A 17,192-nucleotide genomic window follows, 5' to 3' on the forward strand; every position below is an offset into this window, starting at 1 on the left:
TGGAGGTTGCAGTGAGACAAGATTGCACCACTGCACTCCAGCCTGGGTGACAGAAGGAGACTCCATCTAAAAAAAAAAGCCTGGAAAAAATGATACCCACTTATCAGTGGAGTTCAAATGATCAAGTTGAAGACTAAAGACAGTAAGTGAAGGGGGCACGCTGGAATGAACGTGCTGTGTAAGGTAGAAGGCCCACCAGAGGATTCCCCCTCCACCGGCGCCATCAGCAAGGCTGGTGAGAGAGGCAAGCCTTGCTAAGCAGGTCGGTGGTGACTCCCCTCTGCAGGCCAGAGACTGCAGGCGAAGCAGTCACAGAGCTGGATTCATTACCGGTCACATATACCAAGTGACAGCACTTAATTGCAAGAAGCCAGGAGACCACAATTACTAGAAAGACCAGCAAGGCTGGAGGGAGGCTCCCAAGGAGCCTGAGGTTGTAGAGATGGTTAAGGAATGTGATCTCTCTACTGTTTTTCTACTTCTGCTGTAACAAACCACCACAAATGTAGGGGCTTGAAAAAGTACAAATGGGCCGGGTGCAGTGGCTCATGCCTATAATCCCAGCACTTTGTAAGGCTGAGGCGGGCAGATCATTTGAAGTTGGGAGTTCGAGACTAGCCTGGCCCACATGGTGAAACCCCGTCTCTACTAAAAATACAAAAATTAGCCAGGTGTAGTGGTTCATGTTTGTAATCCCAGCTACTTGGGAGGCTGAGGCAGGAAAATCGCTTGAACTTGGGAGATGGAGGCTGTAGTGAGCCGAGATGGCGCCACTGTACTCCAGCCTGGGCAGCAAAGTGAGACTCCATCTCAAAAAATAAATAACATAAAATAAAAAGTACAAATGTATTGTCTTACGGTTCTGTAGGTCAGAAGTGTGATGGTCTCACTGGGCTCAAATCTTGGGGTCGGGAGGGCTGTGTTCCTTTCTGGAGCTCTTGGGGGAGAATCCGTTTTCTCACTTTTTCTAAGTTCTAGAGGCTGCTCACATTCCTTGGCTCGTGGCCCCCCTCCTCCATTTTCAAAGCCATCAATGTTGCGACTCTGACCATTCTCCCATAGGCACCTCTTCCCTCTCTGACTACAGCCTGGAAAGGTCCTCCACTTCCTTTTATTTTTTTTGAGACAGTGTCTCATTCTGTCATCCAGGCTGGGGTGCAGTGGTGTGATCATGGCTCACCGCTGCCTCAACCTCCTGGGCTCAAGCAATCCTCCTGCTTCAGCCTTCGAATAGTTAGGACTACGGGCACATGCCACCACCCAGCTAATTTTTTGTAAAGATGGGATTTTGCCATGTTGCCCAGGCTGGTCTCCAACTCCCGGCCTCAAGCGATCCACCTGCCTCGGCCTCCCAAAGTGCTGGGATTACAGGTGTGAGCCACCACGCCCGGCCAAGACACATGACTTTTGGTTGAAACAAGGGGTGAAAACAGGAGAGGCCCCACTTGCCATCTTGTGCTTCCCACGCCACAGCTCTGGGCTCCACGGGGTTGGATGTCCTGGCCACCAAAGGGGATCAGCAATAAGTACAATTCCAGCTGCTGCCAGGCCAGCAGGAGAAAAAAGGAATCAGCATGTTGGCAGAGGTCACTGATGAGCAGAAGGTGGGGCTGCTTTCCCACAGTGGGGACGGGAGCAGCATCTCCAGCCCTGCGTGATCACTGGGATGCCTTCGGGAACTCCCCTCCCCCACTGTTATCTGTGCACAGGCATCTGCAGCAACTCCAGACTGAGAAGGGGGTGCCCATCCGTAAGTGCTCAGACCCTTCAGAAACGAAGGTTTGTGTCACTCCACCAGGCAGCCCGGTGACACCTGCCAGGAATTGCTGGGGGGAGAGGAATTTAGAATGGGTACTGGAGGAGGGGAAGAGGAGCACAGCCTGCAATCACAAGGGTTTTGGTTTTTGTTTTGAGACAGGGTCTCACTCTGTCGCCCAGGCTGGAGTGCAGTGACGTGATCATGGCTCGCTGCAGCTGCGACCTCCCAGGCTCAAGCCATCCTCTGTCCTCATCCTCCAGAGTAACTGGGAACACAGGTGCATAATTTTTTTTTTTTTTAATAGAGATGGGGGTCTCGATATGTTGCCCAGGCTGGTCTCGAACTCCCGACCTCCAAGCATCCTCCTGCCTTGGCCTCCCCAAATGTTGGGATTACAGGCGTGAGCCACTGCACCCAGCTTAACCCCAAGGTCAACACCGGCTGCATTTCACCTCACTGCGTCCTCCCTCCCAGTTGCCCCTGAGGAAGCAAGGCCCACAGAAATGCCAGAATTGCTGCTTCCCCATTAGGTGTGGAGAAATAGATGTGAAAATGCACCTCGCAGACCTCCAACGGCAAGGAGCATGACTGACCAGGTGTCCACGCTGCTGAGCTTTGAAATCCATCTTGCAGGCCAGGCGCGGTGCCTCACGCTTGTAATCCCAGCACTTTGGGAGGCTGAGGTGGGTGGATTGCCTGAGGTCAGGAGTTCGAGACCAGCCTGACCAATGTGGAGAAACCCCATCTCTGCTAAAAAAACAAAACAAAACAAAACAAAACAAAAATTAGCCAGGCATGGTTGCACGTGCCTATAATCCCAGCTACTCGGGAGGCTGAGGCAGGAGAATCACTTGAACCTAGAGGCGGAGGTTACAGTGAGCAGAGATCTCGCCATTGCACTCCAGCCTGGGCAGCAAGAGCGAAACTCCATCTCAAAAAAAAAAAGAAATCCACCTTGCATTTGTGCTGAGGCCACACCTCCCACAGGGCCCTCCCCACCAAGGAGGCAGCGCAGCAAAAGCACGAAGGCAGGTCTCACAGCCAGCATTGGCTGGGGGATTCCCTGACAGCTCTGTTTTCCATTTTTTGTTTGGTTTTGCTTTTTTTTTTTTTTTTTTCAAGACAGTCTCACTCTGTCCCCCAGACTGGAGTGCAATGGTGTGATCTTGGCTCGCTGCCTCCCAGGTTCAAGTGACTCGGCCTCAGCCTCCTGAGTAGCTGGGATTACAGGTGCCCGCCACCATGCCCGGCTAATTTTTGTATTTTTAGTAGAGACAGAGTTTCACCATGTTGGCCAGGCTGGTCTTGAACTCCTGACCTCAAGTGATCTGCCCATCTTGGCTTCCCAAAGTGCTGGGATTACAGGAATAAGCCATATATATATATATATATATTTTTTTTTTTTTCGAGATGGAGTTTCGCTCCTGTTGCCCAGGCTGGAGTGCAATGGTTTGATCTCAGCTCACTGCAACCTCCACCTCCTGGGTTCAAACAATCCTCCTGCCTCGGCATCCCAAGTAGCTGGGATTACAGGCATGCACCACCACGCCCGGCTAATTTTGTATTTTTAGTAGAGACAAGGTTTCTCCATGTTGTTCAGGCTGGTCTTGAACTCCCGACCTCAGGTGATCTGCCAGCCTTGACCTCCCAAAGTGCTGGAATTACAGGTGTGAGTCACTGTGCCCGGCCTCAAATTCATATATTTTTAAAAAGCGTAAATGGGCCAGCACTTTGGGAGGTTGAGGTCAGTGTATCACTTCAGGCCAAGAGTTTAAGACCCGCCTGGGCAACATAGCAAGGCCCCATCTTAAAAAAAAAAAAAAAAAGCATAAACATATAAATACTGAAAGAGTCCGAGGAAGTGAGACGGGTGAGTCAGGGGACTCATGTTTTTGGTACAAGATTTTAATACAATTTGATTTTTGTGTATTTTATATTTAATACACAAAATGAAAACATGGCATATCAAAACCTATCATACTCACCTGGGCACGGTGGCTCACGCCTGTAATTCCAGCACTTTGAGAGGCTGAGGTGGGAGGATCACGAGGTCAAGAGATTGAGACCAGCCTGGCCAACATGGTGAAACCTCATCTCTACTAAAAATACAAAAATTAGCTGGGCATGGTGGCATGCACCTGTAGTCCCAGCTACTCAGGAGGCTGAGGCAGGAGAGTCGCTTGCACCAGGGAGGCAGAGGTTGCAGTGAGCCGAGATAGTGCCACTGTACTCCAGCCTGGGCGACAGAGCAAGACTCCGTCTCAAAAAACAAAACAAAACCAAAAAAAACTATCATACTCATGCTGATGAAATTTAAAATCTACATAAATGATTTATCTTCCACGAAAACAAATACACAGAATTGATTCTAGAGAAGGCAGAAAAAACAAACAAACACAAAAAACAGACCAGTAAGACTAGAACAAATTGAAAAGGAGTTAAACATTTGTCCCCACAAAAGGCATCTCCTAACAGAGTCAGTGGAAATGTAACTCAACTGGAATTGCCTCTCAGAGCAGGCGGAAGGGTAAATTGGTACAATTATTGAGGAGAAATGCTGTATTCCAACAACGAGCATACATACAACTATAAAAAAGAATGAACTACTGACCATAAATTGCTAACATGGCTGAATCTTACAAATGTAACATTAAGCAAAAAAGGTTAGGCTCAAAGCTGGGCACAGTGGCGTGCACCTATAACCCTGGCTACTTGGAGGCTGAGGTAGGAGGATTGCTTGAGGATGCTCCAGCAGTTGGAGACCAACCTGGGAAACATAAGGAGACCCCCATCTCAAAACAAGCAAACAAAGTTAAATTTAAAAAAAGGTAGGCCAGACATGGTGGCTCACGCCTGTAATCCCAGCACTTTGGGAGGCCGAGGCGGGCGGGTCATGAGGTTAGGAGATCAAGACCATCCTGGCTAACACAGTGAAACCCTGTCTCTACTAAAAATAACAAAAATTAGCTGGGCGTGGTGGCGTATGTCTGTAATCCCAGCTACTCAGGAGGCTGAGTCAGGAGAATCGCTTGAACCCGGGAGGCGGAGGTTGCAGTGAGCCGAGATTGCACCACTGTACTCCAGCCTGGGGGACAGAGCGAGACTCTGTCTCAAAAAAGTTTATAGTCAAGACTTCATAATGTATTCACTGTATTACATAAATTTCAAATGCAAGCAAAACTAATCTGTGGTGACTGAAATTAGAACAGTGGTTACCTTGGGGGCCACTGACAAGAGGCACAAGAGAAGCTTGCTGGGTGCTGGAAAGGTTTTATATTCTGATCCGAGTGGTGGTTCAGGTATAGTCATGTGGAAAGAGTCACGAAGGCTGTACACTTAAAATAGGTGGACATTAATGCTTCCAGCTCAGTTTTTTTTTTTTAATAATAAAAAAAAAACACGGTATCTGGCCCAGATGGCTCTATTGAGAGTTCTAAAAGAGGCAAGAGGAAAGGCCAAGGGTTTCCACAGTCTGCGTTTCTGTTGTGAGCAGGCCTGGCTTACTCAGTCTTTGCTGCTCTCTGGGAGTGCCTGGAGCTATGGCACTGACCTGGGACAAGCTGAGAAGGAAACTCTTGGAAGGTGCATGTAGTTACTGATGAATGTTAATCTGTAGGCCTGGTGCACTGGGGCAGGATGAGCAGCCTGTCAGATGTCAGAATGTTTAACATCAAGATTTAGGATGTGCGGCCGGGCGCGGTGGCTCACGCCTGTAATCCCAGCACTTTCGGAGGCCGAGGCGGGTGGATCACAAGGTCAGGAGATCGAGACCATCCTGGCTAACACGGTGAAACCCCCGTCTCTACTAAAAACAAAAACAAAAAATTAGCTGGGTGTGGTGGCGGGCGCCTGTAGTCCCAGCTACTCGGGGCCGGGGGTGGGGGGCTGAGGCAGGAGAATGGCGTGAACCCAGGAGGCGGAGCTTGCAGTGAGCCAAGATCATGCCACTGCACTCCAGCCTGGGGGACAGAGACAGACTCTGTCTCAAAAAAAAAAAACCAAAAAAAAAAAAAACTTAGGATGTGCGTCTGGCCTCTGTTTTGGAGTGCTGTGTTTTGGTTACCATGGCTGGTCATGTGGCAGGAAAGTGCCTATGTGACCATCTTCTTAGAACAATGGGTTTTGAGACCTGGGTGAGTTTCCCTGGGCAGAGACATCTCACATCTCTGTGGTTCACACCTGGAAAGAAACACACCGTGCAACCTGCTCTTGGCCTCCCTGGACTTTGTCTATGTGTATCTTTCTCTCTGGTCCCGTGGTGTATCCTTCGCTTAGTCAACCTTAGCTGTGATATAACCTCATCGGGTCATGTGAATCCTTCTAGTTAATAACTGAAGTAGGAAGGGGTCCCGATTCATCTGCCATAGCCCCCAGCTCTGCCTCACTCAGGTCTGCTGTGCTCCCCTCTACATTTGCTCACAACCGCCTTCTCTCCCTAGAATTTTCTTCTGATCTTTAGTTCCCTGAATCAATATGCTTTCCTTTAATCTCTATAGCACTCAGGGTTTGGCTAAGGCAGGAAGCCAACAACCTATATGCTAGTTCACCACCTTGGGGCAAACCAGAAGTCACCCACTATTAAAAAAAATTGTTTATTGCTGACATATTTCGTTTTTATTTCTGTTTATCTGGTTATGTTGAAGAACTTCGTTAGTTCTTTCAATAGATTATCCACTCAGGCCGGGCATGGTGGCTCACGCCTGTAATCCCAGCACTTTGGGAGGCCCAGGTGGGTAGATTACCTGAGGTCAGGAGTTTGAGACCAGCCTGGCCAACATGGTGAAACCCTGACTCTACTAAAAATACAAAAATTATCCCGGTGTGGTGGTGCACGCCTGTAATCCCAGCTACTTGGGAGGCTGAGGCTGGAGAATCGCTTGAACCCGGGAGGCGGAGGCGGAGGGTGCAGTGGAATGGTATGGTGCTGCTGCACTCCAGCCTGGGCGACAGAGCAAGACTCTGTCTCAAAAAAAAAAAAAAAAAAAAAAGCCTTTTTTTACACTCCTCGATACCAAGGCTCTCTGGTGCTCACACTTAGCCATGAACTGCTTGTTCACAGTTCTCAGTTTCTCACTTGCTGCAGATAGAGCATCAGGACGATTGAGCAGTGAGCAGCCACCTCGGCACTTTCCCTGGCATTGTCCCACCTCCGCCCTGGATAGCCTTCAAATTCTGCATCATCACAGCTGCCACAGCATTCCCTCCTCCAGGACATTCCCAGGTCACCACTGATCAGATCTTTAGCAATGGAGCCACCACGCTGGGCTGGGATCTATTTATGCCACCTACTGACCAGGACACCAGAACACCTTGATGTGGGTCATTTTTCATTCATTTAGCTGGGCACGTGGTGGGTCTTTCCATCTAGAGAGCCATGTTTTTTTCCTCCATGTTCTTTAATTCTTGGAAATATTACATTATTTCTTTGATAATTTTATTCACTTTTTTTTTTTTTTTGAGACAGGGTCTTGCTCTGTTGTCCGCACTGGAGTGCAGTGGTACAATTATGGCTCACTGCAGCCTCAGGCTCCTGGGCCCAAGCAATCCTCCCACCTCAGCCTCCCGAGTAGCTGGGATTACAGGCATTTGCCACCAGACCTGGCTAATTTTTTTTTATTTTTAGTAGAAACGGAGTGTTGCTATGTTGCCAGGCTGGTCGCAAACTCCTGGGCTCAAGTGATCCTCCCATCTTGGCCTCCCAAAGTGCTGGGATTATGGGTGTGAGCCACTGTACCCAGCTTGATTCACTCTTTTTTTTTGGTTTGCTTTCTAAATTCCTAGAAGTCTGATGTTGTACTTTCTTGGTCGAACCTCTAATTTTCTTTTCTCTCCTATTTTCCTACTTTGACACTCCTATGTTTGAGCAGATCATCAATTTTATTTTTCTATTCTTATTTGTTTGTTCAAAAATGTATATTGAGCACTTATTCTAGGTGCTGGAGATACAGCAGAGAAAAAGACAAAGCCCTTGTTTTTTGTTTTTTTTCTTTTTTGAGATGAGGCCTTGCTCTGTCACCCAGGCTGGAGTGCAGTGGCATGATCATAGCTCACTGCAACCTCAAAGTGCTGGACTCAAGTGATCCTCTGCCTCAGCCTCTCACATAGCTGGGACTACAGGTGCACACCACCACACCAAGCTAATTTTTTTTAATTTAAATTTTATTTTTTTTAAAGATGGAGTTTTGCTCTTGTCCCCCAGGCTGGAGTGTAATGGCACAACGTCGGCTCACTGCAACCTCTGCCTCCTGGGTTCAAGCGATTCTCCTGCCTTAGCCTCCCTAGTAGCTGGGATTACAGGCACCCGCTACCATGCCCAGCTAATTTTTTGTATTTTTAGTAGAGATGGGGTTTCACTATGTTGGCCAGGCTGGTCTCGAACCCCTGACCTCAGACAATCCACCCGCCTCAGCCTCCCAAAGTGCTGGGATTACAGGCGTGAGTCACTGCGCCTGGCCTTTTAAAAATTTTTAGTAGAGATGGAGGTCTCACTATGTTGCCCAGGATGATCTCAAACTCCTGAGCTCGAGTGATCCTCCTGTAACCCCAAAGTGCTGGGGTTATAGGGATAAGCCACTATGCCTGAACCCTTGTTGATTTTGGATTCCAGTTTTTTTTTTTTTTTCTTTAAGCAACAGGGTCTCACTCTATCATTCAGGCTGGATTGTAGTGACGTGATCACTGCTCACTGTAGCCTCCAATTCCTGGGCTCAAGAGATCCTCCTGCTTCAGCCTCTCTGTAGCTGAGACTACAGGTGGCGCCACCGTGACCCACTTATTTATTTTGTAGAGACGGGGTCTTGCTATGTTGCCCAAGCTGGTCTCAAACTCCTAGCCTCAAGAGATCCTCCCTCCTTGGCCTCCCAGATACTGAGATGATAGGCATGGGCCACTGCGCCTGGCAGTTTCTTGTTTTCTTAATTCTTCCCAGTCACACTGTGCGGTAGTGAGAGAAGGTGGTCAGTTGTTTTCACTTTTCTGAATATGAGGCCTTGTGAGAATCGAATACATGGTCCGTTTCCATCAAGAGTCCATGAGAACTGAAAAGGTTATGTTTTGTATGATGGTAGAGATTAATAAAATTGAACTAATGTTGATAATTTTATTCTGATTCATTCATTCATATTGCAGCAGCTACTATATCTAAGATACTGTGCAAACCATTGGGAGAAACAGTGGGTGAGCAGAAACAATTCCTTTTTTCACAGTCCTTGCAGGCAAGCTAGTGGTGGTGGTGCTAGTGGCAGACACTAATCACATCGCAGCCTCAATGGGATGCGTGCAATGCAGGAGAGGAGCAGAGTTCTAGGAGAGACTAAAATAGAGGAACCTGAGCTGGAATGCTGAGTCACAAAAGGCTTCCCTGACCAGGTGACAGCTGAGCTGAGATCTGAGGGATGAGTTGGCGTGAATGAGACAAAGAGCCTAGAGATGGACAGCCCAGGCCTGGGAAATGGCTTGTGCAGATGCCCTGTGGTGGGAGAGAGCATGGTCTTCAAGGAATGGAAGAATGGCTGGAGGACGGAGCGGGAACACGGCGTGAGATGAGCTGGAGAGGCGGACAGCCATCTCGGGTATAGTCCTATGGGTCACATAGATTTCTGCCTTGTCCTGGAAGTGACAAGGAAGCCTTTGGCGCATTTGACTCAGAGAGATGGTGTACAAATGTTTTTGTTTGTTTTTACAGAGTCTTTCTCTGTCACCCAAGCTAGAATGCAGTGGCACAATAATAGCTCTCTGCAACCTCAAACTTCTGGCCTCCAGTGATCCTCCCATCTCAGCCTCCCAAAGCACTGGGATTACAGGCATGAGCCACCACACCTGGTCTGAAAATATTTGTTTTGAGGCCAGGTGCGGTGGCTCATGCCTGTAATCCCAGCACTTTAGGAGGCCAAGGCCGGTGGGTCATCTGAGGTCAGGAGTTTGAGACCAGCCTGGCCAACGTGGTGAAACCTGGCCTCTACTAAAATACAAAAAATTAGCCAGGTGTGGTGGTGCATGCCTGTAGTCCCAGCTACTTGGGAGGTTGAGGCAGGAGAATCACTTGAACCTGGAGGCAGAGGTTGCAGTGAGCTGAGATTGCACCACTGTGCTCCAGCCTGGGCGACAAGAGTGAAACTCTGTCTCAAAAAAAAAAAAAAAAATTGTTTTGAAAAGATCCCCTCTGGCTGTGGTGTGCAGAGCAGTGAGGAGGTGTGGAAAGAGGAGGTTGGTCAGAGTGGAGAGTTAGGAGGCTCCTGTAATGATCCAAGAGGGAGATGATGGTATCTTGGATCTGGGTGGAGACAGGAGATGGAAAGAAATGGATGGATCCCTGGAATGGCAGGCAGGTTAAACAGACAAGAGTCAGTGATGCATTTCCTGGTCACGGGGATGGAGGGAGAAGGGCTCTGTCCTGTCCAGCTGGATGAATGGTGGTATCACTCCGGAAGAAAAGGGAGAACTTCATTAGTGGTGCTGGGGAGAACAGATGATCGATCTGTCTTAGGCACTATGAGCTTTTTCTCTCTATACACATTCTTTTTCTACTTGCATTGTCAGAGACTGAAAGAAATTGTGTTATTCTTCAATTACATTTTTATTTCTATCGATTTCTCGTGTTGCAGTTTTGCTTATGTAGTTTGATGGTAAGAGTTTACAGCAATGTTACATTTTGAAGATTTTAATTTTTAATTCTTGAAGAAAAATATTGTTATGCGTTCAAAATTATAGGCAGCCTCTATGACTCCCAATTCCCTCTCCAAAGGTAACCCTGGTTTCTAGCTTAGGACGGATAAGGAAATATACAGTATAGGTTATGGTCCTCATCTTTATTCATTTCATTCCTGAATAATAATCTGTACACATACACATTTTGTTCAGTTAATGACAATTTTGGTTGTTTCTTCTTTTTGGTTATTAATACTGCTATGCACAGGTATGTGTAAGTTTTTGGTAGATACAGATTTTTTAATTCTTGTAAACTGTAACTATGAATGAAACTGCTAGATCATATGGTAACTATGGTACCTTTGGTGGAACTGTGAAGCCGTTTTCCAAAGCAGCTGCACCATTTTATAATCCCACCAGCAATGGTGTTTTTTTTTAAATTTTTTTTAAAATTTTAATTTATTTTTTGAGATGAAGTCTCATTCTGTCACCCTGGAGTGTGGTGGCACGATCTCGGCTCACTGCAACTTCCACCTCCCGGGTTCAAGTGAGTCTCGTGCCTCAACCTCCCTAGTAGCTGGGATTACAGGTGCCCACCACCACTCCTGGCTAATGTTTGTATTTTTTAGTAGAGACTGGCTTTCGCTGTGTTGGCCAGGCTGCTCTGGAACCCCTGGCCTCAAGTGATCTGCCCACCTGGCCTCCCAAAGTGCTGGGATTACAGGTGTGAGCCACCCTGCCCGACCCCAACATCGTTATGAGGGCTCCATTTTCTGTACATCTTTGCTAACTCTTGTTATTGTCTTTAAAAAGTTATTGTCATCCTAGTGGGTGTGAAGTGATATCTCACTGTGGTTTTGATTTGCATTTCTCTAATGGTGCTGAACATCCCTTTCATGTGCTTATTGGTCATTTGTGTGTGTGTGTGTGTGTGTGTGTGTATATATATATATATATATATTTTTTTTTTTTTTGAGATGGAGTCTGGCTCTGTTGCCAGGCTGGAGTGCAGTGGCACGATCTTGGCTCACTGCAACCTCTGCCTCCCTGGTTCAAGTGATTCTCCTGCCTCAGCCTTCCGAGTAGCTGGGATTACAGGCACGCACCACCACGCCTAATTTTTGTATTTTCAGTAGTGACGGGGTTTCACCAGGTTGGCCAGGATGGTCTCGATCTCCTGACCTCGTGATCTGCCCACCTCAGCTTCCCAAAGTGCTGGGATTACAGGTGTGAGCCACCGCGCCCAGCCCATTTGTATATATTTTTTGGAGAAATTTCTATTTTTATCTTTTGCCCATTTAAATAACCGGATTGTCTTTTTTTATTGTTGAGTTGTAAGAATTCTTTATATATTCTGAATACTAAATCCTTATCAGATATATGATTTACAAATACTTCCTCCCAATTTTTGAGTTGTCTTTTTTTTTTTTTTTTTTTTTTTTTTTGAGACAGTCTTGCTCTGTCACCTAGCCTGGATTGCAGTGGTGACTACAGTTAGTTCACTGCACTCTCAAACCCCTGGGCTCAAGCCATCCTCCCACCTCAGCCTCTCAAGTAGCTAGAACTACAGGTGCATGCCACCATACTTGGCTAATTTTTTTGTAGTTTTTGTAGAGATTGGTTCTATGTTGCCCAGGCTGGTCTTAAACTCCTGAGCTCAAGCAGTCCTCCTGCCTTGGCCTCCCAAAGTGTTGGGATTACAGCCATGAGCCACTGCACCTGGCCCTCACTTTCATTCTTGAAAGATATTGTCACTGGATATAGAATTCTGGGTTGACACATTTTACTTTTTTTAAAGGTGTCATTCCATTGTCCTCTAGTCTTCACTATTTCTGATGAGAATTTTGCTGAAATTCATGTAAATCTATTGTCATTCCCCTATGCAGTGTGTCATTTTTTTTCTTGTTGCTTTCAAGACTTTCTATGTTTAGTTTTCAGACTATGAAGTCCCTGGGTGTGATGTTCCTTTATTTATTTTGCTTGAGATTTGCCATGTTTCTTGACTCTTTCCCCAAATTTGGCCATTTTTTTAAAAACCTTTCTGCCTCATTCTCTCTTCCCTCATTCTGTGACTCCAACTATATATATGTTAAGACTGCTTGACACTGTTCACAGATAACTGAGGCTCTGTTCATTTTTTCTGTATCTTTTCTGTTTTTTAGATTGGATATTTCAGGGTTTGGGAAACTGGCCACAGGTGGAATGTTTATTCTCATTTACAGTGGCTGCTTGCTTCCACACTATGATGGCAGAAATGAGTAGTTATAAAGGGGATTTTTGACCCACAAAGCTAAAAATATTACCTGACCCCTCACAGGTTTACTAATCCCGGCTCTATTGCAAGTTTAATGATTCTTTAATCTGCCAATGTGCTGTTAATCCTATCTAGTGAATTGACTTCATGTGTTGTATTTTTAAGTTCTAGAATTTTTATTTGGTTCTTTTTGTCATGATTTATCTGCTGACAATTCCTATTTGCTCATTATGAGCACATTTTCCTTTACATCCTGGAGCATGGTTATAATTACTTTAAACATCTTGAATGTTAATTCCAACATGTCAGTCATATCAGAGTCAGTTTCTGTCAATTGCTTCTTGAGCATAGATCACATTTTCTTGTTCATATGTATAGCAGTTTTGAATTATATAATTGCAGAAAATCTGGTGAAGTGTTTTGTTTTGTTTTGTTTGTTTTGTTTTTTTTACAGCAGGCATTTAACGGCTGAACTCAAGATTTAAAACTTTGATTCCAGCCGGGGGCAGTGGCTCATGCCTGTAATCCTAGCATTTTGGGAGGCCAAGGCGAAAGGATGGCTTGAGGCCAGGAGTTTGAGACCAGTCTGGGCAACACAGCAAGACCCCATCTCTACAAATAAAAACCTCCCAAGTAGTTGGTGGTATGTGCCTGTAGTCCCAGCTATTAATACTTGGGAGGCTGAGCTGAGAGGATTGCTTGAGCTTAGGAGATCAAGGCTGCAGTGAGCTATGATTGTACCACTGCACTGCAGTGTGGGTGACAGACACAGACCTTGTCTCAAATTTAAGAAAAGGAAGGTGGCCGGGCTCAGTGGCTCACGCCTGTAATCCCAGCACTTTGGGAGGCCGAGGTGGGTGGATCACGAGGTCAGGAGATCGAGACCATCCTGTCTAACACGGTGAAACCCCGTCTCTACTAAAAAAAATACAAAAAATTAGCGGGGCATGGTGGCGGGCGCCTGTAGTCCCAGCTACTCTGGAGGCTGAGGCAGGAGAATGGCGTGAACCCGGGAGGCGGAGCTTGCAGTGAGCCGAGATTGTGCCACTGCACTCCAGCCCGGGCGACAGAGCGAGACTCAGTCTCAAAAAAAAAAAAAAAAAGAAAAAAAAAGAAAAGGCAAAACACAAGCAAAAAAAACCCTTTGATCCTCCTCTGGTGGGCAGCAGCTGAAATTTGTCTTTATTTCTTTTGGCCTTAGCTGGGCTGTTTAGAGTCTGCCCTCTGTGTATTTCAGAAATCAGATTTAGGCAGGGCTTATACATGGTATTTTCTGTATTTCATGTATATTTTAAAGTTGTTTTTAGCCAGAGGATTGGTTTGAATAACAGCCCAGTATTACTGGGGATCAGAACAGCAGCTGACAGTTGTTTTTATGTTTTTATGGCTTGTTTTAATATCAGCAGTGGGATGGGTGTGGTGGCTCATGCCTGTAATCCCAGCACTTTGGGAGGCGGGATTGCTTGAGCTCAAGAGTAGGAGGTTGCAGTAAGCTATGGCTGCACCAGTGCACTCCAGCCTAGGCAACACAGTAAGACCCTGTCTTAAAAAAAAAAAAAAATCAGCAATAGGGTAGTCATAACTTTAACAATGAAATCCAGTTGCTTTGAATGCCTCAAAGATTCTAGTTTGAGCCTGGCTTGCTAGGAGGCATGCATCCTGGTCCCCTCCTCCTAGGGACTCCTAGTTTGTGTGAGGTGATACCCTCTCGTGAGTAATGGTCAACACTGCTGCAGCATTATTGGAGATGAAGGTGTCGGCATGCCCCTTCTGGACAGCAGCTGGGTCAGCCCAGGGCTAGGCAGCCAAAACCCCAGTTCTTTCCTGCCACCTACTAGGGTTGGTGGATCTCCATCTCCAATACGATGCTGTTTGCACGGTCCTTCCCTGTTTACAGAAACTCCCCACAGTTCTGTATGTATGCTAAACAAGTCGTGTCTACAAAACCTGGCTGTGATTATTTTCTCATAATCTGGGCAATGAGCTCAGTCTCTGGAAGCAGGAAGATCTGGGGCAAATTAGCTGCCCTTGAAACTTTGGGTACATAAAATGGATGATAAAATCTGCCGTTACATAATGAGACTGAAGATCTGAGATGACAGGCCACCATTCTGGCCCACAGCATGGAACACACTCTGCAGTTAGGGAGACCCAGGCAGACGCTGTTGCAAGAATCTTTATTTGCTACAGGCAGTGGATGGATTTAAATGTATTTGGAACTAAGAGTAGGCCCTCGAGCCATCAGTGTTTATGCCTTACCTGTATTTTCTGGGGTGGAGATCATTTCTAATCCTGGGATGAGGATGGAATATAATGATTACGGACAGTGTTTAGAGCTTATTCTGCCACTTAGCAATTTGTGATCTTGGGGTCTTGGCGAGTTCCTTTGTGACAATGGTGACAGTAATGGCACCTGCCTTTATTAAAGGGCTCTTGGGAGGCATGACTGACACCCGGTGTGTGGCCATCATTGGCTGAGGCTCTCTCCAGCAGATCTCCCCAGATCTGCTTTGACACCCCAGGCCTCTGAGCTTTCTTTAGGTCCTGAGTATGTCCCTTCTCCTTGCTTCACGTTCTCCTCAAATGAAGCCTGGCAACTGTGTCCCTGGCCAAATGATCAAGAGGGATGTGGGACAGGACAGGGCTGAGGACGAAGCCCGGGCCCATCCCTTCAAGGTAGCATCAGCTCCTTCATCAGCGACTTTTGGGGAGGGTCATGGGTCATCCCACCAGTTATTGATCTGCTTCATCAGACGGTGCCTCAGCCGTGATTGCTTCACTGTGTCCTGGAGGACTGAGAATTTTCCAAATGCGTGGCTGGAATCTCCTCTTACACTCTCTCTAGTCTGGCTACTGTCCCTCTCCTATTCAGTGGACTGACCTGAGCCAAGTGGCTTAGAATGACACTGTTTTAACACAGGATAGGAGTTTGGCCCATGAGTCTTTTTTTTTGAGAAGGAGTCTCGCTCTGTCACCCAGGCTGGAGTGCAGTGGTGCGATCTCGGCTCACTGCAACCTTCACCTCCCAGGTTCAAGCGATTCTCCTGCCTCAGCCTCCCGAGTAGCTGGGACTACAGCCATATGCCAGCACACCTGGCTAATTTTGTATTTTTAGTAGAGACGGGGTTTCTCCATGTTGGTCAGGCTGGTCTCGAACTCCCGACCTCAGGTGATCCACCCACCTCGGCCTCCCAAAGTGTTGGGATTACAGGCGTGAGCCACCGAGCCCGGCCCTGGCCCATGAGTCTTTTGTTCCAAGGGTGTTCAAGAAAAACCTAAAGATGTATCAACTAATACAGGCCCACAAAAGACTGACAGAATGGGAGCTTCACAGTGTAGTAAACTTTTCCCTCAAAACAAGCAGTAAGACTTTAAAGTACACTGAAGTTAAAGAGGGCACATGTAGTGTTTATTATGGAAAAAAAAAAAGTACAGAAAAATAAAAACATCAACACTAGTTTGTGTGCAGAATCTGGGTAGAGGTTGATCTTCTTGGCCTTAAGAAGCCAAAATGAGGAACTGCATGGGCAGGGTCACCCACCATCCCCCTCTGCATATGGAGCTTTGTGCTAAGGCTTTCAGTGTGTAGAAGAAAATTTCAAGACCCTGGGTGGGGGAAATCACCCCTCAGCAGAGGGGAGAGAACCAGTATTCCTAATGATGAACCGGGAGCTGTGGTGGTTTGAATAATGACATTGTACAGATCTAATGATTTTAACTGTATTCCAACTCTCTGAGCATTGTGTGTGAAATATATGAGAACACAGTAAACCAGAAGAGCGCCTCATATTTACTCAATACTTTCTATGAGGCACCTTCATCCCCATTTCAGATGAAGCAGCTCAGACTCAGGGGGCTCCGTCCCTAACCAGAGCCCCATGGTGGCTGTGTGGGGGATGCGCATGACAAACGCCTTCACACTCAGAGCACCACGGAGCAGTCTTCCTCCTGCCTCTCACTGGCCAGGTCATCTCGCACACTCTGCAAGGCTTTACATCACTGAAGGCTTTTTTTTTTTTTTTGGCTTTAGCTGCTCTATTGGCTAGAACAACTCTTCTTCCCCAATTTCTTCTGTTATCTATTTTGGCAATTCATTGTTCAGGTTAAGAAGTGTGGAGTCACTGTGGAGTCCCCAACCCCTGCATCGAATCTGGTAGCAAGTTCTGTTCTTCGCATCACCCTAGTCCAGGCCATGGTCTCTCTCACAGCGACTGCCCCGGGCAGAACGCCTACACTCAACAGGGGAGGGCTGCGGGAAGTGCCAGGAGGCACAAGGGAAGGAGGAAAGGTGGGGCCGGGGCTCCTGGCCGGATGGTGGTCTTGGGGAGGGTGGCACTGCATTCTATCCGCCGGCAAGGCCACGACTCATCCGTGCCATGCTTCGTCATCTTAGTTCCTCCCTGCACTAGCAAGCGCTCAGCCTCTTTCTCTGAAATTGGTTTCCGCCTTCCCCGGGGAGCTGTCACAGGATGTGTTACTGTCTGCCTGGGGATAAAAGCCCCATCAAGGCACGACAGCAACCGCAGGTGTGAG

Source organism: Pan troglodytes, chromosome 10 (genome assembly GCF_028858775.2).
Source record: "Pan troglodytes isolate AG18354 chromosome 10, NHGRI_mPanTro3-v2.0_pri, whole genome shotgun sequence".
Classification (NCBI taxonomy): domain Eukaryota; kingdom Metazoa; phylum Chordata; class Mammalia; order Primates; family Hominidae; genus Pan; species Pan troglodytes.